Below are 8,419 nucleotides of genomic sequence, written 5' to 3'. Positions count from 1 at the left end.
CACGACAAACCTTTCATCCCAGCGATCATTCACATTAACCTCCTCGGGAATCCTTCCAAAACCATAAGAACCAGTAGGCCGTCCAGCCCTTTGAGCCTGCTCTGCCACGCAATAAGATCATGGTTTTTCGTGGACTCAGCTCCACTTACCCACCCTCTCACCGTGTCCCTTAATTCCTTTATTTTTCACAGAAGTATCTACCTTAGCTTTAAAAGTGATTTTTGAAGTAGCATCAACTGCTTCCCTGGCAAGAAATTCCGTCGATTCACAACCCTCTGGGTGAAGAAGTTCCTTCTCAGTACAGTTCTAAACCTGCTTCCTCTAATCTTGGGGCCATGCCCTCTTGTTCTCCGATCACCCACCTGTCGACACATCCTGCCTATTTTTATTTTATCAATTCCCTTCATAGTTCTATGCATTTCTATAAGATCCCCCCTCCCCCTCATTCTTCTGAATTCCAATGAATATAATCCGAATCTCCTCAGCCTCTCCTCATAAGCCAACCCCCTGAACTCTGGAATTAACCCAGTGAACCTCCTCTGCACCCCGCCCCAAGTGCCAGTACATCCTTTCTGAAGTAAGGAGACCAAATCTGCACACAGTACTCCAGGTGTGGCCTCACCAGCACCTTGTAGAGCTGTAACATTACCTTTCTGCTTTTCAACTCAACCCCTTCAGCAATGAAGGAAAAATTTCCATTTGCCTTCCTAATTACTTGTACCTGCAGACACGTGGTCCCTAACTCCAAATCATCTCTCTAAATTGTAAATAATTGTGGTCCCAACACCGATCCCTGAGGCACACAACTATTCACTGATTGCCAGGCGGAATACCACTCATTTATCCCCACTCTTTGCTTCCTTCAGTCAACCAATCCTCTATCCACGGCTCATACTCTACCCTAACACCACACATCCTTATCTTATGCAGCAGCCTCATGTGTGGCATCTTGTCAAAGGCCTTTTGCAAATCTAGGTACACCATATCCACTGGGTCCCCGTTGTCTACCTTGCTTGAAATGTCTTCATAGAATTCCAAAAGATATGTGAAGCATGACCTGCCCTTCATGAACCCATGATGCGTCTGTACAATGGGACAATTTCTTTCGCGATGCCCTGCTATTTCTTCATTGATCATAAACTCCAGCATCATCCCCACTACAGAGGTTAAGCTCACCGCGCTATAATTCCTCATCTTTTGTCCACTTCCCTTTTTAAACAGTGGCGTCACATTTGCTATTTTCCAATCTGCTGGAATTGCCCCAGAGTCCAGGGAATTTTGGAAAATTACCGCGTGCCCACCTGCTATTTCTGCTGCCATCTTGTTTAGTACCCTGGGATGCATTCCATCAGAGCTAGGAGACTTGTCTATCCTTAGCTCCAATAGCTTGCCCAACACTACGTCTGCAGTAATAATGACTTTTTTCCAGGTCCTTACCTTTGTCTCTTTGTCAATTCCTGGCATGTTATTGGTGCCGTCCACTGTGAAGACCAATACTAAACACCTATTCAGTGCCTTGGCCATTTCATCATATCCCATAACTAAATGCCTCTTCTCCTCCTCAAAAGCGGAGGCACGGTAGGTGACATGGTGGCACAGTGGTTAGCACTGCTGCCTCACAGCGCCAGAGACCTGGGTTCAATTCCCGCCTCAGGCGACTGACTGTATGGAGTTTACACATTCTCCCCGTGTCTTCGTGGGTTTCCTCCGGGTGCTCAGGTTTCCTCCCACAGTCCAAAGATGTGCAGGTCAGGTGAATTGGCCATGCTAAATTGCCAGTAGTGTTAGGTGCAGGGGTAAATGTAGGGGAATGGTGTCTGGGTGGGTTGCTCTTCGGAGGGTCGGTGTGGACTTGTTGGGCCAAAGGCCCTGTTTCCACACTGTACGTAATCTAATCTAAAAGCACCAATGTTTTACTTTCGCCACTCTTTTTCGTCTCATATATTTGCAGAAACCTTTGTGATCCGTGCTTCTGCTTTTTCTGTGCTTGTTTTTTCTCATGTTCTATCTTACTTTTACTTACAGCTCTTTTGTGGCTTTCTGTTGACCTTCAAAGTTTTCCCAATCTTCTAGTTTCCTGCTGTTCTGGCCACTTTATACGCCTGCTCTTTCAATTTGATAGTGTCCCTTATTTTCGGAGACACCCATGGCAGAGTACCCCTTCTCTTACAGTCCTTCCTTTTCACTGGTGTATATACTTTCACTGAACATGTTGAAAAATTGCTTTGAAAGTCCTCCACTGCTCATCAGTTGCCCCTGTCATAAAATCTTTGTTTCCAGTCTACTTTAGCCAAGTCCTCTCTCATTCTATCGTCGTCTCCTTTGTTTAAGCACAGGACCCTGGTATTGGATTTTATCTTTACACTCCTCATCTGTATTCTAAATTCAATCATGCTGTGATCGCTCCTTCCAAGAGGATCCCTAACTATGAGGTCATTAATTATTCCTGTCTTATTACACAGGACCAGATCTAGGATAGGTTGCTCCCTCGTCGGTTCCATTACATACTGTTCAAGAAAACTATCACGGATACACTCAATGAATTCCTCCTCAGAGCTGCCCTGGTTCGACCAATTGACATGTAGATTAAAATCCTCCATGATAATTACCATACTATTTTCACAGTCATGAGTAATTTCTTTGTTTATTGCCCACCCCAATGTGATGTTATTATTTGGTGGCCAATAGACTACCCCTAACAGTAACCTTTTCTTCTTAGAATTTATAATTTCCACCCAAATGGATTTGTCTGCATGCTCCATAGAACCTATATCATCTCTCAGCACCGCCCTGATGTTGTCCTCGAATATCAGAGTTCCACCACCTTCCCTGTATTCCTGTCTATCCTTCCGAATAGTCTGGTATCCCTGGCTATTTAATTCCCAGCACATCCTTCCTGAGATAAGGGGCCCAAAACTGACCAGGATCTTGTACAGACACTTTGTGTACCCGATAACACAGGTTCACCTCTGACACCCAAAGTCTCTCTTTGCTATTGCATGACTTTGTGTTGGAGGGATGGATTGGAAAGACATCCCAACCCACCCCAACACTTGGAAGATGCAAGATCATGCACTAACTGGCTCTTCCAGCAGGAACAGCAACACACAAACTTCAAATATAACCCTTCAACAGCACAAACTGAGCGAAGGACTAAAATCGAGTCCAATTTGTACACTCAGGTAAGTATCAAGCATCAGTCAGTGCTACAACTATTGGATTGGAGCATGCTGGACTGAGCCAATCACTACAACAGGCATAAACACAGAGTGCTGGAGGAACTCAGCAGGTCTCATAGCATCTGTGGAGAGAGAAACGAGAACAGAGAGAAAGAGTCACAGTGGACTGGAAACATTCACTGTTTCTCTCTCCACAGACACTACCAGACCTGCTAGGTTTCCCCAGCACTTTGTTTTTGTTTCAGGTTTTTAGCATCCACTGTATTTTGCTGTGATTTGCCTCTTAAACAGACAAGCTGTCTGTTCCAGTCACACAGTTACAGTCATATCTGAGGAAGCTTTCCCTCAGTCTGCACCCACTACAGACGCAAGCAAAGAATGGGGAGATTAAAGAAATCATCTGGTGCTGAGACCATCATTCTCTGATAGATGTAAGCTTTAATTCCTTCTCATTCCACGAGCAACCAGCAAAACCTTGTGAATGAAATACATGCTCAGTTGGGCTTGGATGCTGATTGACAGAGCTGGTGTAAGAAGAGTACTTCCTTCCCAACTTTGATGGTTTGAAGTGGATTTTCCCTCTTTCTTGCACCTTGACAGCATTGAACAGGCAAAAGATGACAAGGGACATTTGTCACAGCACAGCTAACTGAAAGCATAGTGAAGAGAGGTTGGGTTTAAGGGGAATCACCTCAGGGTTCAAGAAATGAATCCCAGTGTTTTGACCCGATGCACTGAAGGGCACGGTTAGTAACAGTGGGAGACTGCAAAGATTCCATTTGTATAAATGTCAGGGCATGTGAGATGATGGAACTAAAGCCTTTGTAATTTGATGGGATTTTCCTTCTGGCAAGGAAGCAGTGGTGCACGCAATAGGAAACTGACTCAGAACAGGGATGGTGGTATTATCCCTACCTCTGAACTGGTGTAAAAGATTGTTGAAAGGGGTTCACTGTTGGAGATGCAGAAATGGCATGTCCATTCCCCCCCCCCCCCCCCACCCACTAGGTTGTAGTGGCACCAGTGAATGAGTCTTGACCGCCCTGAAGAGGAATGATCGGGAAGCAGAAATCAGCAGGAGATGAAGGAGATCAGAATCCAGTCCACCTCCTTCTCATTCATTGCCGTGCAACAGGAAGGTGGGAGGAACACATTGAAATGTACTTAATCTAGGCAAGCAAACATTGTGCCTGCTCCTTCCTCACACTTCCAAGCAAACAGTTGTTTCCTTACGGATGGCATGTTTTAGCCCAGTCCAAGGGTGTCGGCAGGGTGGAGATGGATGAGCTGCACCCACAGCAGTGCAAACAGGTAGGTCCTAGACCAATCAGCTTTCCCATTACATTCCCCACTACCAGTGACATTCCGATCACTTCCTGGATGTTATCCTAGTGCCAGAGGGTGTGGGGAAATGGTCACCATGGCATACCTTGCAGTTAATTCACAGACCACCTGCTCTCACTAACCACAACAGAGAAGGAACCACCCTCCTTTACCAAGGCAGATTGGTTCAGGGATAAAGATTGGCTCAGAATGCCACAGACAAGTCCTGTGCTCTCTGCTGTTGTAGTGCTGAGGGACCCATCTCAACAGGCAAGACCTACTACCACAAGCTGGTGGTGGGAGGTACTGAATTGCTGCTGTGACAGTGGGAACTTACAAAGAGATTGAACACTTACTGGAGTTTAAAAATACAGAGGCGAGATTGAATTGGTGGTCTAAAAGATTGTTGAAATCTGTTGTCGATGCAGAAACGGTATTTCCGTACCTGAGGCCATCTCAAAACAGGAGCTCAGGTTTCTGATAAGCAAGGGTAACATTTGTACAGAGCTGACAAGAAATATTTTCTTGAAGGCTGAGGGAACTGTGGCATTCCTGCCCAGAGCTAGTGGGGGATCATATTCATTGCTAGAAGATAGACAGACACCTTTAAATCAGTAATGGATTGAAGGGTTATTGAAGATAAGCAGGGCGGTGGATTTGAGGCTAAGTGAGTTGAGCGACTGGTTTCAAGTTGTGGAAGAGGTGCCAGGAGCAGGCGTGCCAATTCCTTCTCGTGCTTACCGTGTTGTGTTTTTCCCACCTTGACAGGCACTGAGATCCACATTCCCACCACCGTCTACATGAAAACGTTTCCCTCACATTGCCTTCCGACCTCTGCTCTGAAACGTGGATCCCCCTGCTTATCGAATCCTCCAGTAAAGGGGGTCAGTTCATTCCTGACTACACCCCTCATACATTCGATACATCTCAATCATGTTCTGTCGCAAAATACTCTGAACAAACAATTTACAGCCCAGAAACAGGCCCTTTGGTCCTCCAGTCCTGAGCCGATCCAAATCCGCTGTCTAAACCCAATTGCCCACTTCCTCAGCAGCTGTATCCCACTGCTCCCCAACCTACTCATGCATCTGTCCAGATGCATCTTCAAACTCTGCTCCAACACACAACCAGAGTCTTGCCAATCTCTCTCCATGATGGAAATTCTCCAGTCCAGCTAACATGCTGGACAATCTCCTCCTGTACTCTCTCCAGCTCAATCACATCCCTCTGATAAAATGGATTCCAGAATTGCATGCACTATTAGAGCCATGGCTGCCCAGGTGTAGCGTCACCAGGCTCTGAAACAGTGTTAGACACTCTTTTGTAACCACTATCTCCCCATCCCCTACCTGAAGGCATTGGTGCACATGAACACCAAGGTCTCGAGGATATTCTGTGGTTCCCAGGGTTCTGCCCTTTACCATTAGTCCTGCTCAGTGCCTCACCTTACATTTGCTGTGGAGGTGCCAGCATTGGACTAGGATGGACAAAGTTAAAAACATCACACCACCAGGTAACAGTCCAACCAGTTCATGTGCAAGTACAAATTTGGGATCAGTTGAGCCAGAAACATTGCTGATCACCGTGGACATTTTGGCACTGTGCACAAACATCCCCCAGCAGGACAGCATCACCGCAACAGTCTCAGCACTCAATGGTGGTCATTGATAATCTCCAGGCACCATCCTACAACCCATCCTTTATCCTTGACGACAACGACTTGACCTTTGACAACCAGCTCTTCATCCAGACACACAGAACAGCCATGGGGACCACACTTGCACCCCAAATGTGCCAACATGAGGAAAGCTTGTACTTCCAAACAAACCTGTTGGACTGTAACCTGGTGTTGTATGTTAATTTTTAAACCTTTCTTAACCTTACACCTAACTGTGTTGGATTCCGTTTGGCTCTGATCCGGTACATCTGCTCAGTCTGTCAAATTCCTCCTAGTTATCCATAAATCCAATAGAGAATAGAATTGGAAAGACTTGAACCTTTTCAGTCAGTGTGTTTTGACTTGGACAGTCTGGTTGGCACAGACTCCATGCCTCAGCGTAACTGGACTTGGTGATTATTTAGATCACTATGTTGACAGCGGCTAACCACCACCAACAATACAGAATTCCTTGCTCATGCCAACTCACCCAGCATCAGGCCAGCTTGGCTGGTCAGAGAACAGGGCATCACTAACCAAGAAGCTGCTTTCAGAGGCTGTGGTTAGGAGTGCTTAAATAGGCCAGGATGCCATGCCCACCCCTGAAAGAGGACGGGCAAAATGTTTTTGAAACATCCAGAGAGCATCACAGCTCAGTTCCAACATTCCCACTCAGTAACACTCCGGAATTTGTCACTGATTGCAATGGACAAGGGGAGGGGGAAGGCACCAAAACCATGAGGACAGCATCAGGGGTGCACATGATTGGTCACCCAAACCATGTGATTGAACCAGAATGGGAGCAAATCGCCCTTATGGCTGGGGCAGAGATACAGATTGCCCGAGGAGGGTGGGGGGGGGGGGGGGGGGCGTGAAAAATGGTGTGGCTACAATTCACCTTCAGGATGGTGATAAAATCCCTGCAGTATAGAAGTAAACCATTCGGCCCATCATATGCTGTGCGAGGCACTTGCAAATGTTGTTATTTCTGCAGAAATCGCAAGGCTGAATCATGAGGATGTACACCAAGAACTAACTAACCGAAAAGGGAGGTGGTCGACTGGTAGAAACAGATGTATTGACATGACCGTTGCAATTGTCATGCACATAGGGAGGCTGTATGAACAAGATAGCCAAATAAGACGGGGCAGGGGAGGGGGTGGGGTTTGCATGTTAACAACAGGCCACAGGCAGACATGTTAAGGCAATTAGATTAACAGCTGCAAGGAGCAATACAACTGTCACAAATGAGGTAAAACGGGGCATACAGGAAGGCTCATAGAAAATTGTATAAATATGCAATAATATTATTCAGAAGTGTGCTTACTTTGTGGGCACCTCGGCTTGCAAGAACACAATAAAAAGAGGCTTCAGAATTTGACTGACTTAAATTAATAAACAGAGAGCTTGGTTTCTCACCTATGCTAACGAAAGTGAGCTGTATCTCCTGATCCCACTGCCACCCACCTGAACAACTCACCCACTTGGCCTTTTTAAAAACGGTGTGTCATCAGCTGCCAACAATGGCCCACATTCTGACCCAACACCACACTAAAAAAATTCAATAAACATCAAGCTTTGGTTTTCCGTCACAGAGAGAAATGTTTTCATGCAAAGTTGGTTCACACACTGTCTGGGCCTTGGCACTGTGTCTCATGGAAAGCAACATTTCAATTGAAGAGACCTCGGAATCACACCAGGTCGATTGCCAAGGCAAAACAGCATGTTGCCATCTTCAAAGTGGAACACAATCTCGCAAACATAGCTTCAAGGTTTTTAGGTGGAATGAATCCTTAATTAATTATCCACTCAGCTACTCATTTAAGACAATTCCAGTGAGTTGTCAGTAAACCATCTGCTCACAGCATTATCTTGATTCAGATGTACTCTACACTTTGATCATTGAGTCTTACCATCACTTGTTTTCATCATTATCTTCTTCACTGATCTTGGGCTCAGTGTTCAAACTTCAAAGAATTTCCAACCTGTCAGTCCTGAAGCAAGATGACATCAGCCCAGAGACTTGGTTTCTTCCCACCAGGTTCTGGATGCTGAATGGAATGGCCACAAGGAGAACACACACCGACAGCCACCACTCAAACCCAACCGCCCTCACCCACTGCAGTTGGGGGAGACAGCATTTCACCAGCAATGTATTCTCAACCAGCAGTGTTTAAAAAGAAACGCACCCATGCGATGAGGGTGTTGATGGCTAGGCCAGCATTTATTGCCCATCCCTAATTGCCCAGAGGGTAGTTAA

The sequence above is a fragment of the Chiloscyllium punctatum genome, chromosome 35, assembly GCF_047496795.1.
Source record: "Chiloscyllium punctatum isolate Juve2018m chromosome 35, sChiPun1.3, whole genome shotgun sequence".
In the NCBI taxonomy this organism is placed as follows: Eukaryota; Metazoa; Chordata; class Chondrichthyes; order Orectolobiformes; family Hemiscylliidae; genus Chiloscyllium; species Chiloscyllium punctatum.
Note: the sequence above shows the minus strand (reverse complement) of the source record.